We start from the raw sequence: 6000 nt of genomic DNA, 5'->3' as shown, positions 1-6000 counted from the left end.
TGGTGGTGGAACAGGCAGATAAGGGAGGGGCCACAGTCGTGATGGAAAAAGAATGGTACGAGAAGAAGTTTGAAGACCTGAAAGGGGACACGTATGAGGAGATTTGTGGAATGGAAGAGGAACGCAATATTAGAGAAAAGATCATAAAAGATTGTGGAAGGATGGGGTTTAAAAAGCTCACGAAGGAGGCAGGAAGACTGCCCTGTTTAAAAGGCTTTCCCAAAATACATAAAGAAGAGATAAAGTTGAGACCAGTGATGAATTGCAGGGACAATATTTTGGAACCTTTGGAGAAGAAGTTAAAAAAGGTAATTGAAGTGTTAGTGAGAGAACAAGAAAGCAGAGCCGTGAAAAACAGTGAGCAGGTGGTGGACCTTATAAAAGGTCTGAAGGAGTCTGGGGATAAAATCACAATGTTTAGCCTAGACGTGAGAAGCATGTTCCCGAGCATCAAAAGGGGACACGTAGTGGATATAGTGAGGAAAAAAGTTGGGAAAAGCATTATAGGAGAATGGGATAGTGAGAGAGTGGTACAAGCGCTGGAAACAATTTGGGACAATAGCTACAGCAGAGTGGGGAGTAAAATCATCAAGATTAGTGAAGGTCTAAATATAGGCTCTTGCTTGAGCCCTGTGCTGGCGGAATTAGTTATGAATGAATGGGAGAAGGAAGTGATAGTGAAAGGAGGAGATAAGTTAAGTCTATTTTGTAGATATGTGGATGATTGTTTTGGGATATGGAAAGGAACAAAAAGGCAGCTGAGTAAGCTTGTTAAAGATGTAGAAGATGAGAAAGCAGGGATATTCCTTGAGCTCGAAACGGAACAGGAAGGAACATTAAATTTCTTGGATATTGAGATGAAAAAGAAGAGAGGAATGGGAATAGTGGCTACATGGTATCAAAAGAAGTGTTCGGCAGGAGTGTTCTGCCACAAAAGAAGTGATGTGGGTGATGGAACTAAACGTAATTTTATAAGGAATATGGAAGACCGAATAAAGAAGATATGCACAGAGAAAGGGGAAGAAGAAACCAAGATTAATAGCCTGTGGGAACAACTAGAAGAGAATGGCTATGAAAAGAAAGACAGACACAACATCAACAGAAGAAGGAAAGAGATAAAAGAGAGAGGACTGGAAGAGAAGGAAGAAAAAGAAAAAGAGAGATGGTTTGGTATAAGAAGTATGGGCGATGCCACAGAGAAGATATGCAAAGTGCTGAGGAAAGTGGGTATAAGAACTTACAGGAAGGGAGGACGCACTATTTTAAGTATAGCCAGCAAGAAGAATGAAGAAAAGAGAGAGGAGGAAGAGGAAGGGGTTATCTACGAGGTGAAGTGCAGAGGATGTGAAAGTGTATACATAGGGGAAACGAAGAAGAGACTTAAAGACAGGTTAAAGCAACACATGGATGATGTGAGATTGAAGAGAGACAGGAATGCCATATTCAAACACACTAGAGAAACAGGACATGAAGTTGAATGGGATTCGGCTAGGCGAATAGGAAAAGAGAAGAGAGAACTAGTGAGAAAATGGAAGGAGGCCAAAGAAATAGAAAAGAAAGGAGAAGACATCATGAATTGGAATGGAGGGCTCAAGATAAACAAGGAATGGAAGAGTGTGTTAGAGAAAGTTGAAAGGATGAAGAAAAGGAATGAAGGAAAAAAGAAGTATGAAGAAGGAAGAAAGAAGAGAAAAGAAGAAGACCAGAGGAGGAGGTATTCACCCATAACCAGAAAGGCAGGAGGGGTGGGGGAGTGGTGAGCAGGTGGTTCTTAGACTCTTGCTGATCTTGACCTGCCAATCACCTGTCAGTGTAGTAGACCCATTAGTCAACAACTGTCAGGAGGTGATATGTTTAATTCCTTTGTAGAAATCTTCCTAGATAAGGACTGTCAACTTGATTTGTTGTTGTGTGGCTTGTGACCCTGCTATGTGTATGTAATCTTTCTGTGTGTAGTTTATTTCATCATTTTAGTTTAGTTCTTCGTCTGAGGAAGACCCTGATACAGGGTCGAAACGTTACGTGTTAAGTGTTTTTACCTTAATAAACTGCCTTGGTCAGCAACTTATTGGTTTAGATGCATTGTAAGGAATATTGAATTGATTAAAATTGAGAAGATTTTTCTAACTTTTAGAATTATATCTGGTTTGGCAAATTCCCTATTTGTAAAGTGACCAATCAATTTCACCAACGTTAAAATCCCCCAAAATAACAATCTTATCATGAGAGTTCCAAATCTATTGATAACCACATCCAGATATTCAACAAAATCATCATTTTTCATATCTGGAGGGAAATAATGAATACCTAAAATTAATGAAGTTTGATGAGCTATGATATCGTCACCCATAAACCCTCAACTCCATGACAGTTAATATGAATTACCTCATATTGTAGAAAATACTTAAAAATTAGGCAACCACTACCAGCAGAGGATTTGGTTGAGGTTTCTGAGGAGCGGTCATTTCTTAGAAGGTTATAATGTCGTTCCAGGTTGATAAAATAGTCCCTATCAGTTGTGTTCCTGTTATGGCCCTAAATGTCAAAGTTGTTAATGACAATATTCTTTTCACAAGTAAACTCTTTCATGTTAAGACCATGTACGTTTTGGTAATAAATGGATAACATGTTGACAACTACCAAATGAATTAGTTAAAAGACAGTGTTAAACTTGTTTTTAATCTCCTGAAGATGATGATGACGAACCCTTTAAACTTGATCTGTTTCACCACGTCCAAATATTCTGCCCTCAGCTAATCTTCCGTAAAACATGGTGAAGTAAACCCCGTCAGGCCACACATCCGGGTTGTTGATTTCATTGAAATCACTCTCCAATACAGAAATATAGAACGATGAATAACTACTGTGCTTAGTTTTTAGTTTTTCACAACATTACATTGGCCTTAGTTTCTTTACATATAAAGATTTTTTAGTTCATCAGTCGTAACATCTTGGTGGATCAAGTGACAAAAACCACTTATGAGCCCTATTGTTTACCGCGAGGTTCAAATTATTCGTAGTCCCTTGCATTAATTTCCTTTGGTTATTATTGCACTTCTTGGGGAGGTGATTTTGTAGCATTAATTATCCTGATTTTCTTGCTCTCGGTAGATAATAACAGTTGCAATATTCAGTGTTTACCTTGAGCTTTCATTGATATCTTGATTCATACTTGCTCTCGGAAAAGAAAATGTAAAATTAGTTACTTAGGTGTTGGAAAATAAATATGAGTCGATGGGCAAAATGTTTAAATTAGTGCAACAAAGTAAAAGAAGATATATAATGTTCTTCAAGAGGTTTTCCTGGGTTTGGATGCTATAGGAACATCGAAGAAATATTTATCATGAAAATACAAGAACACTATGCTGTGGTATTTCATATTATTCCTGTTTTTGCAAAGAAATGCTTCATCTTATTTAACTTGTGACAATGTGTGTATGGGTCAATTTCAGTGCAAGACTGCATACAAACTTGTCACACAAGGTACAAAATACATCATCTGTAGTGGAACCACAAGCAAAGAAACCTGTGCAGACCCGCGACTCCTGTGCATCACACTCCCATGTGGAGGGGAGGGGCAGAGTGGAGCATGTTTCCTTATAGCATGAACTGAACGGAAGAAGGGAAAGGTGCATGGAGACTTTTCGTCGAAGGTTCTTTTCCTTGTGGTCGCTCTATAGCACCTGTTTTCTTTTAAAAACAAGAGGATATTGTCTTTCTTTAAATTTCATGTTATGATGACTTACTGTATATGCATCCGTAATTTGTAAGCATACAGGGTGTATCATAATAGAGTAAATAACTTTAAGAATTTATCTAGACTAAACTACATAGAATACAAGAATGATATTTGTTGTGTATCAATCAGAAACACTTCAAGTTTCTATGAATGTCTACAAGAGTTTTGTACATGAAAATCAAAACTTGAAGATTATCTCAATGTTATATGTAACAAACCTGATTGTTTCACAGATATTTTTTTAAAAATAATAAACCTGATAAGTTGTATTATGATACACACTACACTGTCAAATTAAAAATTATGGATACTTAAGTTTCGATGTAAAGATGTGTGTTAAACGTGGCAACACATTCATGCTGTTGCTACAGTAATGATAAACCATGGAAACTGCGGGCTGTCGTTGCAAGTCGTGCACATTCCGTTGCAACATCTAACATGCATCTTTACTCTTTAAATATAAATCCGTATAATCGGTTCTGCAATGTGAATTGATAATGATAATGAGTTTTAAAAACAGCTGCAAAGATCTTCAAAACAAGACGAAGGTCGTATCTGTAAGACTACCCAATACTAAACAAGAATTGTTTTTGGACTACAAGTTTTGTATTTATAGAAATATTTGGAATAGAAAAAAAAACACTTTTTTCTAGTGACAATAAAAAAAACTGGAGGCACATTAAAAAAATTGGTGACCATAGCTTAACACAAAATTGAATAAGCAAAATTTTGATGTGAATTTTTCTTCATAAAGGTGAAAAATTGCAACTTTTATAAATGCTCTGTGGAAAGTTTTTCACAGTTTAGGCTTTCTTTATATTGAGGAAGAAAACTGCATAAGGTAAAAAACAATTAAAATTAAAGAAATAAGTTCCCTCAATCTGTTTACTTTGCTAGCATCCCCTCGGAGGGAAGATATATTGAAGTTGATTATGTAAATTTGAGTTTGAAATTCTTGTGCAATTTACAATTTTTGGTAGATTAGTACACTCCTTAACATTTTAGATTTTTGTTTGTAAATGTATTTCAGTCTGAGTGTGTGTAATGTTAAATGTAAACTCTGCACCTTAAATTAAATATTTTAAATGTGTGTGTACCGTTTACTTGAATTAGAATTTTTGGATACATTGCCATCACACAGATCCTTTATATTATTAATATATTTGTCACCACTCTAGTAACTCGTTTGGTGTAGGTGTAGTGCTCAATTTTTAATTGGAGTCCAAATTCCAGTATCCATAATTCTTAATCTGATAGTAAGCTGTAACGTTCTGTTTGCCGTGACTATTAAATGGACAAGGTAAGCTACCAAAATATAAATTAAGGAGGTCCGGGATCTCAAAACTTCGGCAATAGCAACAGAAATGCACAAAACCGCTGATTAGAGGCTTTAACCATGCGGTTCACGATACCTCAAGGTTTAACGAGGAAGTAGTGGGAAATCGTATGCATGGGCCCAAGTGTCACCCACCCCGTTTTCTTCAATTTTTTGGTGACCTTCACGAAAAATGCAACGTTGTTCGTACAAGCACGTCAAAGATCAGTTACCGTTTCACTACCTGAAAAAGATATGTTTAAATCAAGTAAACTTTCCAACTTGCGTAAACGCAACAACAACAAGTATGCACATACGTAGGAAAAAGTGCGTAATTTACATCCATCACAAAATGCTCCAACTTACTACTCTTAACTTACTGTTGGGAGGGGAGTTTATTCCGAAAGTCAAATGATGTACACATATATATCTTCATTAATACTTTAGCAATTTTTATTCACTTCGATGTTTGTAACACATCTCAATATTTATGAATTTTTCTTTTTGGTGTGTAACAATTTATAACGACCTAGTTGAAACAACGAGTGCTTAGACAAAGCGTGGCATATGCTTAATTTAACTAGTGCCACATCATTATATAAAAAAAATATTAACAACAAGAAGTTTTCGATCTCACTTTATGCTATCTAGCGTTCATTTAGAACCATATGAAACTTCAACATTTGTATAAATACATGCATATATTAATATGTTTCAGAATGCGTCAACATGCCCTTTACTCTATCTTTTATGTAAGAATAGTAAGAATAACATTTGATAAAACATGAATGTAAGTTTTTTGGCCAGCAAAATTTACAATAATAATAATAATAATAATAATACGTACGTCCCATGGTCTATTTTACAAAAAACCTACGATTCGTTTTAGAATCTTTGTTAAGTTTGTTCATTCTTACAATACCATTCTACTCGTGCTTCTGATATA

Source organism: Lepisma saccharinum, chromosome 9, assembly GCF_977018435.1.
Source record: "Lepisma saccharinum chromosome 9, izLepSacc3.1, whole genome shotgun sequence".
NCBI classification, from domain to species: domain Eukaryota; kingdom Metazoa; phylum Arthropoda; class Insecta; order Zygentoma; family Lepismatidae; genus Lepisma; species Lepisma saccharinum.
The sequence above is the reverse complement of the archived record's forward strand: the minus strand, read 5'-3'. Positions refer to the sequence as shown.